Raw genomic sequence first — 14,294 nt, forward strand, 5'->3', positions numbered from 1 at the left:
TATCATTGCAGAACTTTCCTATTAGCCAGAGTCTATGAAAGGACCACATTTCTCAAGAATTATTCTTAATATATGTGAACTGATTTGGGGCTTTTATAATCTAGGAGCCTGATATAAAAATAATACAGTAATATGAAAAATAAATTCTCACAGAATCATATTAAGGATAGTATTTCTCTTTGTTTGTTTCTCCATCTTTTGAAAGATGACATTATTATTACATAAATCAAGAATTATTAGCTCCTATGATTTTGTCAGAGAGAAAGAGACAGACACAGAGAGACAGAAAGGCATACAAAGAGAGAAAGAGACAAAGATAATGAGAGAGATCTTAAGCATTTGTCAACTAACTGAAGTTCTTCAGCATTATTATTTTATGACACAATGCTAAGTTTATATTCACTTTCCTACATTCATATATTTCTCCTGACTGTCTCTGTAGTTACCAATGGCAGTATCTCCTCTGTTCTGCTTCTGTTGATCTACATCAAAATGCTCTTCCCATCCCTTCTGCCTCCCCCTGCCCCCAACACACACACATGCAACTTTCCCATGCCCTGGTCCCTGGATTTCTTCATAGGAACATGTTTTTAATGAGTGATGCTCCTCAGTCTTCCAAAGCCATCTTACTACTGGAACATCAACACCAAATCTTCATTTTTTAATCCCTTACCTTATGTGTTAGATTCAATACTGTGTATTGGTTCCATGGTAGAAGGGTGGTAAGGGCTAGGCAATGAGAGTTAAATGACTTGCCCAGGGTAACATGTTATCTGAGACCAGACTTGAACCCTGGACCTTCTTTCTTCTTTATCATTATTTCATAAGCTTTTTGATTGGATTTAAGACTAAGTGAGCACATTCTTATCAGCCTATGTTAAGTTTGCACTATCCCTGGTCAGGAATTCATCATTTCTACATTTTAAGGCATGATATGAAAGTCTAAATCCTATTCTTTGATAGTATTTTCACAAGCTCTTAACTCCCTAACTCAGCCTCTTACTTCTGAGACCTTTTCCTTCCATAGGCAGCAGTGCTTCAAATGATACCTGTGTTGTCAAGTCTTCTTGGTCTTCTTCTTCTTATCCAAGATTACCTAACTTTTACTAATGTTTTTAAACTGCTACTTAAAATTCCCATTAGGCTATAAATTCCTTTAGATTAGAGACTGTCTTTGGCTTTTCTTTGTACCCTCTCTGCTTAGCACAGTGCCTGTCATATAGTAAGTGCTTAATATATCCTTATGAATTTGATTTCTCTAAATACCATTTGTGTCCGCAGGAGTCACCAGTGACTTCTGACAAATATTGACAGTTTTCCCGTTGCATCTTGGATCCAGGTCAAGAGAAGTCAAATTATTGGTATCCGTTCAACAATAGTTTACCAAATCATCTACAGGAGGAGAGTCACCCATGACTGCTACTCATCTCTTCTTCCTTTTACCCTAACTGGGTGAACTACATGTGCTTATCTAATAGTACATGTGAATGCACATTCCTTGGAGGAGAGGGAAAAGCTTCTTTAAAGTATCCAGCTCCTTTACTATGTAGAATAGCCTCCTATCAGTTTCTTAGTCCTAAGTATTCAATAGTCCTTTGCTTTCCCTTCTGCATCAAATTCTTCATGCCTCCAGTGTCCAGACACGAGTCAAGGTTCCCTCCTGACATCTTCATATTTTTTTCTTGTTTGTTTTCACATTAAAGGTATTGTTTTTAAGCAGCTCATTGGTGTGGAGAGTAGAGAGGCATTCCTTGAGAATCTTTCCTTTCTCTACTAGGAGAAAAACCAGCATGAACTGGGTGTAGAGAGAATAATTAGTTCACGGTGACAGAAAGACAAAAGAAGCTATCTTATGATATATAAGTCCCCATAATATTTTCCTCTCTCCTATACTTCCAAGAAATGCTGATTTTGCATCTTTGCTGTCATTTAATTCTCAAAATCATACAAACCAGGATTGCTTCTATTTAATAGATGAAGACAAAACAGAGAGGAATTCAATGACTTTAAGATTGTTTTTCTAGGAATAAAATCAGAACTAGAGAGTCCACATTTTCATTGTACCATGATACTTTTATCTATTGACCCAGTATTCTTCACTTATTCTAAATAGAATGTAAACTTCATTAGGAGAAGAATGGACAAATATTTAAATCATGGTATCTATTACAGTGTAGATGAAAAGTATCCAGTGAATAACTAAAGACAGAGGCAAAATAAATTCTATTCAATAAAACATGTTCCCTGCCTCATAAGTTGTAATGTGAATAATGTTCTCCCATCTCCCTTTTCTGTACTCATTATTCTCCTTATTTTCTATCTCCTAAATGCTCAGTGCTCCCATGCTGCTCAGGACCTTCCAGAATCCAGCCCTCCCCTCCCCATGAACCAAGGCTCTCTACAAAATTTCCCAATCAAAATTTTAGCAAAAGAAAATAGAAGGAGCAAATAGGAACTACTACCCAAGCTACTAATGGTGGGCCATTTAATATAGGTATTGTCCTTTTTTATTTTTATTCATTTATTTTGTTTTTATGAAATTTTCATTTCTGAATATATCCTTTATCCTTCCCCTACTCATCAAACCATTCTTGAAAATAGAGAATAAAAATGAAAGTTAAAAAGGAGTAAAACTAAATAACTATCCAACAAATTTGACTATATATATGTATATATAATGTTCCACATCCATAGTCCCTTCAACATCTACAAAGGAGGGAGGTGAATTTTCTAATCTCTACTGAAGAGCTAAGTTTGATCATTATCATGTAATTGTATTTTAAAAGAGGATTCAGACAGTGCAAAGGTGAAATTTGAGACATCTGAGATATATCTAGGGTTAATACGTCTCAAATCACAGAATGCAGTGAAATGTTTATCCATCCGTAAGTAGTCTGGGACTCTTGGCAGTTTACCACACAGGCTCCCAAAATCTTTTAAATAAACTCCATTTATTATTCTAGTATCACAAAGATTTACCTAGCTTCATTTATAGAGAGATGTTTCTCAGTCAAACACCTAGTAGCTGAATGCCCAAGTTATGCCACAAGAGAAAGTCTCTCATTCATCTTTATTCCTCTCCTGCTGTTTGTCCTTAGAGGTACCTAGACTGAAAGAAGAAACATTCATGTTTCACTCACTGTGATAGTACTCTGCTACTACAAAGGGACCCCATAGAACAAAGATTTTACAGATTTCATTAGCCTTTCCAACTTTTGCATAGATTTGGACTTGAAATGAAATGATGGGGAAGGAAGGAAGGAAGGAAGGAAGGAAGGAAGGAAGGAAGGAAGGAAGGAAGGAAGGAAGATGAATCTAGCAGAACAAACCTGGCTAAACACTATACAGTATTCTAAATAACAAGAGTTATTGTCATTCTCACCAGTTTTTACATTTCATGTTATTAGGCTATTTAAAGATAGAACCAACTTTCAAGTAAAGCTGCAGATTTGCCTTCTCCAGCTTGGAATGTCTTTTCTCTTTGAATTTGGGAGATGTGGTATAAAAGCCAAGTTACACGAGCCAGGCAATGGCATGAACAGGTCTGAATACATTAAAAGACTTAGAACAAGACTTAGAGGTGGTAAAAAATCAGAAATCAACAAATGGAGAGATTGGGTAAAAGGAAAAGAGAAGTTTTCCAAACCTCTAATTGCATTTGGGTCATCGAACCCTTGTATAAAAAAGGGAAGGGAACAACAAATATTAAACATATACTATGTGCCAGGCATTGTGCTGAGTACTTTACAATTATTATCTCGTGATGTTCACAACCACCTTAGGAGATGGATGTTATTATTATCCTCATTGTACAGTTGAGGAAAGTGGAGCAGAAAGGTTAAAGTACTTACCAGACTCACACAGAGAGAATCTGAGACCAGGGATCCGGTACTCTTATCTACTGCACCACCATATTGCCACGAGATGGCTACAAGCCAACTGGTCCAGAACCATACCTCCAGGGAAACTGGGAGGTTTCATTCCAGGAGGATCATTCCAGATCAGAGCCAATTTTCAGAATTTCCAGGGCAGGATATTTTATCATCTTTCACATTATAAATCAAGCATTAACAGAAATCATATAGTTAAAGCATTTTCAAACTTTAAGGTGCTATATAAATATCAATAGTTATTGCTTTTAGGTTGTTGCTATGTTGTTGCTGATGGGGATTTCTCAATCTAAAGAGAGACATAGTCTGATACATTCTCAACTTTGGGAAAACAGAGTTCAGAGATGGAAGAAGAGCTGGTAGAATTCCATGGTCTGCAATTCTACTGAAGATGTCTTTTCAAGATGGATGGGACACACTCAAGAATGAATTCTGATGACAACACCAGTGATTATGAAGAAGAAAAAGAAACCTTGTCTAAACAGATAAATGTATCCCTCAACCAAAGGACTCACCAACCATCTTGGATTTTAAAAATACACATACGTGGGGGCAGGTAGGTGGCTCAGTGAATTGAGAACCAGGCCTAGTGGCAGGAGGTCCTGGGTTCAAATCTGACCTCAGATACTTCCTAGCTGTGTGACCTTGGGCAAGTCATTTGACCCCCATTGCCTAGCCCTTACTACTCTTCAGCTTTGGAACCAATACATGGTTTTGATTCCAAGATGGAAGGTAAGGTTTTGTTTCTTTTTTTAATTACTATACGTACAGAAGATGAAGGCAAAGGTAGGTAACTGTGCCTGAATACAAAAAGCATCATCATATTGTAAGGATGGCAGGAGGGCTAAAGCCAAGGGCAATCAAAAAGGGATTTTAGTCTATATTGGAAGCAAGAAGATTTTTTTTTAAACCCTTACCTTCCGTCTTGGAGTCAATACTGTGTATTGGCTCCAAGGCAGAAGAGTGGTAAGGGTAGGCAATGGGGGTCAAGTGACTTGCCCAGGGTCACACAGCTAGGAAGTGGCTGAGGCCGGATTGGAACCTAGGACCTCCCATCTCTAGGCCTGGCTCTCAATCCACTGAGCTACCCAGCTGCCCCCAAGCAAGAAGATTTTTAAAGGAATAAGATCCCCTTTCATGGTGGATGAGATGATAGGGAACAATGGAAAGCTGGTATTTGTTTCTGTTTTTTTTTTTCTTAAATGGAGAAGTGATAGATTAAAATGGTTAATGGGGCCTTAAAATACTTATTGGGAAATAGTTTGCTATGATACTAAATTTGAAATTCAAAGATTTTTGTTTAAATCCTCATTCTGCTATGCCTATATCTTTATGCAAGTCATTTCTCCCAGCCTCAGTTTCCTCACATGTAAAAATGGCTGCTAGCTTATGACCACTTATATCACTTCCAGCTCTAAATCTATATTCCAAAGATGGCATTGCAGAGTTGGGTTTGGAAGTTTAAAGTATTAAATTTTAATTTTTTAAAGTTTAAAATATGAAAACAACAAATTGTTGGTCAGAGCATTCATCTAATAAGGGCTAGCAAGTCTCAAAAGACTTCACCCTGAAAGGGAAAATAGGAGAAAATTGCTTTTGCACAGCCAACAAGCTATCCCATAGAAAACTGCCACAGTACAGGAAGAAGGGCAGTGGAAATGTTCAGAAATTCATGAGAAGAAAACATGACTATGAAATGAGCCAACAATAAATCTTATGGCTTCAGCCTTCTATGCAAAAACATATTTAGCACAGATTGCAAAATGAACTAGAGATGCCAAAGCAGAGAGGTAATTTTTACTTCATATATATATCAATGAGACTTGATGGGACAACATTCATAATGAAATATACCTCTGGGAGATAGATCTTTTTCAAAGGAAAAAAATAAAGGGGCAGAGGGGAAGAATAGTGATCTATATTAAGAAGAGACACTCAGATAAGGAAATCCACACAAAGGGAAAACATGATAAAGAAACTTGAGTGAAGATCAGAAGCCAAAACTAAAGAGATATTCATATCAAAGTATATCGAGAGAGTCCATCACATGGTTTTCTATATCTAGAGAGTACCCACCATGTTAAACATTCTACCCTGGCCATTATTTTTCTATCTACTTTCTCACAGGGGTACCCTGCCCCTTTTTAGCTCTGGACCCAAAATCAAATCAATGACCATTGCTACTGACAAGGGCATGTTGGTTAACTCTCCTGTAGCTCCACACATCATAGCCATAATTTCCTATACCTACTGTTTCCTAAATGTAAATATCCCTTCCTAGCCACCATTCCCCTTATCATTTTCCCTTATTAGACTGTTAGATTCATGAGGGGAGGTATTGTCTTCCTTTTGTACATGCATCTCTATTACTTAGGACAGTGGCATTTTGTACTATATACTTAACAAGAGCTTATTAAATTGTTTTCATTCACTCATATGACATCATTCCTTCCTCCACAAAATTTCTCCCATCTACCACCTTTACTCCACTCACGATCTTTATCTTAGTTTAGGGCTTCAGCTCCAAATGTTTGGACTATTTCAATAATCTAATTTGTCTTGTCCTTCAAGCCTCTTCCCATTATCATACATCCCCTACATGATTCCCAAGTTGCAGATCTGGCCATGTCACTTTTCTGGTAATGTAAACCTTAAAATTTCTTAGACTTATGAATGTTGGAAATTTCACCATTGGGAAATTTCATACTTGGAAAAAATTTCCTACTGATAGTAAGAACTCTATTGGAATGTGAAACCCCTTGGCATGGGAGGATCCTTCTCCTCCCTACTTAAGACTATTTAGGACAGAAACCTTTTGCTAAACAATGGAAAGGGCTTTGACCTATGCTTAAGCATAGAACAGGAAGTTCTTTGAGTCATGATTGATTTTAGAATTGATACAATAGAGATACTTGGAATGACAGAACCAGGTCTTGGAAAATACAATCTCCACCCTACTTAGAGTAACAGGATTTAGGAAGGGCTGCAGCAAGATCAAGATTTAATTATTTGAGAATATGACCTTCAACGGACATGTGCAAAGCCACAGACCTCTGGGCGGTCCTGGGTTAAACTAGAGCCACCATCGGCACAGGGGAGACATCGACAGTGATTGGTAGATGTGAGAACTTAGGGGAGGGGACTTAAATGGTTTCCTTAAAGATAGCGGGGTCTGAGGAGAAGAGGAGGGAGGTTTGGCTCTGAACGAGGTGGTTCTGAAGGAGGATTGAGGAGGTTGCTCTGTGGGAGGACCAGGAGAGAAGGCTGGCTCTGAAGGAGGAGAATTCTCTGGAAACATTTCTTGAAAGGAGGCTCTCTTGAAGGTGGAGCCTGAGGTTGGCATGAGAAGCCTTACCTAGAGAGATCTTGGGTGAGTGATAAAACCAACTGACTGATTTATTCATTCTTATTCCTTTCTTACTTTCTCTCTTTTTTCTATTGATTAATCAGTGTATTATAAATTAAATTTCTCCATAAAACCCAGTTGGCTTGGGCATATTCATAAATTGGGAATATATTCCCTGGCGACCATCTTATATTTATATAAAACCAAGACACAGTAGAAAACATATTTCAGCGGTCATAATTGACATATATATTTCCCTTGCTCCCAAACATTTTAATTATCACAGTAAAGAAAGTCTCATGGCTCTCTATTGCCTCTGTTTTTAAATTTTAAAGAAAATTTTATTTCCAAATTCTCTCCTTTCTTTCCCTTCACACCTACTGAAAAAGAAAAAAACATTATAATATATAGAGAATCTTTTGAAATACATTCCTTCATTAGCCATGCCAAAACAAACAAAAAGAAAGAAAAGAAAATGAGCTTCGATATGCACTGAATCCATTAGCTCTCTCTGAAAGCAAGTACTATCTTTCATCATTTGTATTTTGCAATTGTGGTTGGTATTATCTTGTGCAGAATCTTTCAAAATTCCACTGTCTTCACGAAGCCTTTCCAGATCCTCCTGGCTCTTAGCCCTGTCAAAACTATATATCCTTGTGATTGATAGGTAGAATCTTTTTATATATGCCTAAATATGTACATGGTATAACCCCCCAACTAGATTGAAAGCTTCTTAAGTACTTAAGACTCTTACTTTTTCCCAACAAAACCTAACACAAACATTGTGATGTTTGGCACATAGTAGTCATGTAATAAATGCCCATTGATTGTATCTGCCATCCATTATTTGTGTTTTGTAGAAGATTCCCATTCATGTACGGAACCACCGAACTTCCAAGATCTTTTCCAATTTTCATAATCTCTGGGAGGAAATGGTGTGGAAGAAGGCAATTCAGCTTTTGTTTTATATGGAAAAAATTTTGAGGCCTTTAAAAAATGATGAAGAATGAAATGAGCAGAATCAGGACAAGAAGTCATGTGATGACAACAACACTGTTAAAACAAACCATTTTGAAAGCTAGGAAAACTGTGATCTTGAAACTATCATTTGAAAACTATGAGAATAATAACAATTCATGATTCTCAAGAACTAGTGATGGAACTAAAAATGATTCAGTCTCGAAGGCTGAAAAAGACAATGGAAAAAAGAAAACCACATTTGGGGCTGTCATGTCCAAGAGAAATTATAAGATAGTATATTCTATCCATTACAGGGACATGATGAATTTAGAATGAAGAATGAAATATCTATAATTTTGTGTGTAGATATTGAGGGAATTTGTTTTGCTTGACTATTGAGAAGATTTATTGCTAATGCTCTGTCATTTTTGTTTCTAAATAATGCTCAGACTGTATTATTTGATTTCTGATAGGACTCAGTAATGTATTTTTCAAGCCTCTTTCCTCATTCCTTTCTCCTGACAATCTTAGAAATGTTCTCACATTCTCTGCCCCAAAGCAGCTTCTAAAATTGGGATAATTAAGATTGAGAATATAAACTTCATCTCATTTAGTAATAAGAATTTGTTTAGACCAAGTGTGTCCGAGAAGGAACACGGCAGTATCCTTGAGTCCAACCAGTCCTAACCAGGCATTATCTGGTTTCTTCATCTAGATGAGCAAGGATATTGGAATCCTATCATCAGGCATGTGATTTTCCCTATCTTTGTGAAGGATCAATCTCTTCTATAGGTATCCATCAGTTAGAAATGTCTTGGGAAGGTCTGAATAATGAATTTCAAAAATTGTATTTAATGATTCAAGATGCTAAGTCAATTTGTCTTTGATCACTAAGAGATTACTAACCAATTAATATGTTGGCAATTGGTAACCTAATCAATAAATTGATTTTTATTTTCCAGAACCAAGTCTCTTGGAATTTTTAATCATCATACTATGAATCTTTGTCATAAGACCTTTGCTTTTCCCCCTCAATGGGGCAGAGGATAAGGAGAAAAAAACAGATTTTTGTTAAAGCTTTTAAATAAAGAATCAGGAGAAGAATGCTACAGATGTGAAATACTGCATAAATTTTCAAATGAAGTTGCTGTATTATTTGTTTTCCATAGCTGTTTCATTTGATTACAAAAGTCCTCTCATGAAGAGGGAGTAATCTGCAAATGTTTATAACATAAAAACAAAAAGAATCAATAAATTTTTTTGAAAAAATACTTTGAAAAGATGAAATTGAAATGGAGATAAATTAAATGTAAAGTCTTCATCTGTTCTAAAAACATCAATTTCAAATGAACAAGATGGGACATATTGTGTAGGCAGGTAAGATTGTCAGATATTTTTCAACTGGAAAAGATATGAGGGTTTAGTAAAATGCCAGCTTCGTACGAGTCTATAGTGCGATATATAAACCCCCCAAAAATAGGATCTTGGACTTCATGCATGGAATATCCAAGAACATGGGATGTGACAGTCCACTTTGGTCAGGCTCAGTCTAGAGTATAATGTTCAGTTATGGGTACCTCCATTTTAGCAAAGACATTAGAGCGTGTACAAAAAAAGCAACTAAGAATGTTAAAAATCATTCAGGTTCATGCCATATACAGAATGGTGGAAAGAACTAAAAATGTAGAAGGGGAAAAAAAATGGAAAAAGAGAACTATCTGAGGGACTGTCATTTCAAAGAGAAATAAATTATAATTTGTCCTGCTATCAAATAACATAAGTAGGAGCAATGGGTGAAAGTTTCAAAAAAAGCAGATTTATGCTTAACATAAAGAAAGGCTTTCTAACAGAAATACATAAAAATGGAATGATCTGCCTCAGGAGGCAATACTTTAGTCTCCCTATGTTATGGAGATGATATTTGGTCATGGCCTTCTGAGGTTCCTTCCAATTCCAAGTTACTGCAATTCCATAAAACCAAAGACAGAGAAGATGATAGAGTATGTGAGCTAGCCAGAGACATAGAGACAGAGAGTGAGAGAGAGCTAAATTGAAATTCTACCCCAGAGACTTATTAGCTGTGTGACCCTGGGCAAGTCACTTAACCTCCATGACTCTCAGTAAAATGGGTATAATAAACGAGTGAATATAAAGCACTTTGCAAAGCTTAAGGCAGAATGTCAATGTTGACTATTATATCAATGCTAGCTATTTCCTTTATGCAAGCATTACTAGATGGGTAAATTAAAGGAATAATTTGTCTAAATTTCAACAAGACATGTTTAAAATTTCTTAGGATAATGTAGAAAAAAATGGAGAAATGTGGACTGGTTGAAATGAGATGGAATTAGAACTGTTTTTAACAACAGGATACAAAGAATAGTGATTAAACAGATTAATATTTTTTAAAAAAATAAAATCTCTAGAGAGGTACCATAGAACTCTATTTTGGGCTGTGTTGATTTTTTTTCTTTCTGGAGATCCAAATAACATGCATATCAAGTTTGTAGCTAAATTGGGGCTGGGAAGAATGATGAATATTTTGGGCCACGGAATCAGCATCCAAAAAGATTCTCAAAAGCTAGAACAATTCTAATAGGGTGCAAATATAATTGAAATCAATGTAAATACACATTTGTGTTCAAAAAATCAAATATACAAATGTTGCATGGAGGAAGAAGCGGCTTAACAGACATTCACATAAGACCCAAGGAATTTGATGAAGTAACTTTAAAATTAAAAAAAAAACTTACTTTCTGTATTAGAATCTATATAGAGGTAAGCATTTGGCAATGGGTATTAAGGGATTTGCTCAGGAACACACAGCTAGGAAGTGTCTGAGGCCAGATTTGAACCTGGGACTTCCTGTTTCTAGGCCTGGCTTTCTGTCCACTGAGCCACTTCACTGCCCCTTGGACTAACAATTTTAATATTGTTAAATATTAGAGTAGCATGGAAACCAAAAAGCCAATCAGATGTTATGTAACATAAATAAAATTATGACAACCTAGCAGGGAAGTTGTAGTCCCATCTGTAATGTATCTGAATCAGGAAAGCTACTGGTAAGCTGGAGTATATTGAGAAAAAGGCAAACAGGTTGGTGAAGGAATAGACTAGAAACCATTGCATAAGAGGAGCAATCTGAAGAAAAAGTTGGAAAAAAACATGACCTTCAGCTAACATTTAAAGGCTCAGTATGTAGAAGAGTAATCGAGCTATTTTTTTGTTTGACCTAGAAATAAGAAAAATTAGAAACCAGTAAAAGGTAGAAAGAAGAAAGTTAATAAAAGGAAAAAAAACACTTCTTTCTATTTTTCACTGTCCAAAAGTGGAATGGGCTGCTTTAATATGGAGTGAGTTCCCTATCAATAGATTTTAAGCTAATCCCCATCTTAAAGCAGAAGATAGAGAATCATTTGTTGCAGAGTAGATTCCCAATCAGTCATGGGTTCATGATCCCTTCCAACCCTGAGAATCTCTGATTATATGTGATGTAGCAGAATATTGGACTGGAAATCAAGGAATCTCAGTTCTGCATCTGACTTTGCCACTAATTTGCTGTGTGACACTGGGCAGCCCTTTTTCTTTCCAAAGCTTTAATGTTAATATTAGAGAATTAGTTTAGGGAATATTTCAAGTCATTTCAAGCCCTGTTGCTAGGTAACTCAGTGGAGAGGGCCTTGAGATCTAGAGCTAGGAAGACATGAGTTCAAATATGACCTCAGACACTTACTGACTGGGAGACTCTGGTTGTCATTTAACTTACATCTTCCTCAGTTTCCCCATATGTAAAAAAGGAGATAATAATAGTACCTACACCCCAGAGTTGTTGTAAGGATAAAATGAGATGATGTTTATAAACTGCGTTGCCAACTTTAAAGTGCTGTGTAAATGCTAGCAATTTTAATTACATTATTATTCATTAAAGCACTTCTACTGCAATATAGAACTCTGGTTTTGAGGTCAGAAGAGAGCAACACCAGATTAAAGATTAGGGAAGACTGGGAAATGGCAGGTTTGTAGAGAAGGTAGAAAGCTGGTATAGACTGGAATCTTGCCCCCTCTCCCTTCTCCAGACTTTCAAATCATGCACCTGAAAATCTACATATTTGTGGATGGCTATTCAAGTTAAAGCTGAATAACTCTTGTCACCAGCCACAGTCTAGTCCATGGATCCTGTCCCATTGACCACCTAAAATCCCAGATATCAGGTAAAGTTAGCCCAAGCTGGATCTGCCAGTTCCTTACTTTGTGACACTGGACTCTATCCCGTGATTCCCTCCCAATATATACCGCCTATTCACAATGAATGCCATCACACAGTAGGTACATTTTTGACCAGAAGTGAAGAAATTCAACTTTTCTATACCAAATCCCAAGTGGTGTAGTTGCTGGAGCACTGCCTAGAGAGTCCGAAAGACTAGGGTTCACCTCAGACCTCAGACATTTACTTCTGGCTGTGTGAGCTTAGACTGTCTACCTAAAAGCAGAGAAGGAAAAGGCAAACCATTCCAGGATCTTTGCCAAGAAAGCCCCATGGACAGTTGATCCACGAGATCACGAAGAGTTGGACACAACTGAATGCCAAAACAAGAGACCAACTCTTGTTTTCCTTCTGATTTTTAACTTGATTTGTGAGATGGCTCCTCTTCTTTTCTGTTTTATCATCAGTCATCAAGCACTTCTCTAACAAGTGGATTTTTAAGTTGTTCTGGCCCCTCAGCGCCTCTGTAAAGCTTCTTTTCCTCTATGCCACCTTCTAGCAAACTATTTCCTGTGAAAATAAAATAAGCCTTTTGTAGACAGCGAAAAAAATGCTGAATCTGGAAACTGAGATCGTTGGTTCAAAACTTGGTGCTTCATGAGCCTCAGATCCTTTATCTATAAAGCAAGAGGACAGGACAAGATGACCTCTAGCTCTATAGCCTCTTCACTTTTGTGCAAAGACACGTGTCTATATTTGCAAATCAGATTTCCTCAAAGTAGAACACACCTGTAGTCCTAGCTCCTACTCACCAAGGATGGCGGCTACCAGTTTTACCCACAGACACTCCATTTTGTAGAATCTAAGCCCGCCCGCAAAGAGCTCTGTCATTGACATGCATGGTCTGTACCCAAATCTGCCTTTTTGCAAGATGTGTGACAGTCAATGGAGGAAATATGGAAGCCGGCTTGCTTACGGCTGCAAAAAGGCGTCCTTTGCCATCCTAATGCGGACAAATTTGCAACTAGCCTGACACTACACGTGTTATACTATTCCCCCGGGAAATGCGAGTGCTGGCTGAATAATACATGGGGATCGATTTTCAGACCCAGGTGAAATTAAAAGAGTCCCTCTCTCTGCTGGATCTTTGAGTGTCTCGAGCGGAGGAAGAAAGCCTGCTGATGGAGAAGCCACTGCGCCAAACAGCAGCCTGCAATTTCTTTCCCCAGATTATTAAATTATATTGATGGATTGCTGTGAATTCACATTCAATAACTTTTCTTAATTGAGTTTCTATCACAGAGGGTCAAGGAGGGCTGCGGGTCAGTGTTTACCAAAACAGGTTCAAGAAGGTAGGAGGGCTCAACTGCCAATCATGACTATCTCGCCTGATAGAGCCCGCAGATGGTCATGGGAGACAAAATCCCCAGTTCTCCTGGGCTGGTTTACAGATCTGACAGCTCAGAACCCGTGAGTTCCCTTTAAAGGTACAGAATGACAAGCCGGGAGAGGCTGGAAATCACAACAGGTCACTGGATGCTGTTAAAGTTGGGGAAGCAGAGGAAGCAGAAGAGCTTTCATGTCCTTGGAGAACAAAGAGGATGTTTTTAAGTGCTTTGCTAACAACACATTCAGGGATTAGGACCGACTAAAGTCAAAGAATGCACCAAATCAAACACAAAGGATGCACCAAGGCAGACAGACACCCATAGTCTGGGGGTGGGGCAAGTAGAACTTCTGGACAATGGAACAATTTGCAAATGGAGGCCAAAATGTTACCCTTTAATGGAATGGTGAGAAATCCTTGCCCCCTTCCCAGTGTTTATTGATTATTGTACAGGAAGGGCAGAACACAAGACAGAGCTTGCTGCCAAACCACAGAGACTGAAGGAGT

The 14,294-nt window shown here is 37.5% G+C and overlaps 1 protein-coding gene across 1 annotated transcript in view; it reads right to left on the reverse strand.

Moving 5' to 3' along the window:
- Positions 1-14,294, reverse strand: part of TMEM163 (transmembrane protein 163) — a 264,900-nt gene that overhangs the window by 38,877 nt on the left and 211,729 nt on the right. The window lies entirely within an intron of this gene.

The sequence above is a fragment of the Monodelphis domestica genome, chromosome 4 (genome assembly GCF_027887165.1).
Source record: "Monodelphis domestica isolate mMonDom1 chromosome 4, mMonDom1.pri, whole genome shotgun sequence".
NCBI lineage: Eukaryota > Metazoa > Chordata > Mammalia > Didelphimorphia > Didelphidae > Monodelphis > Monodelphis domestica.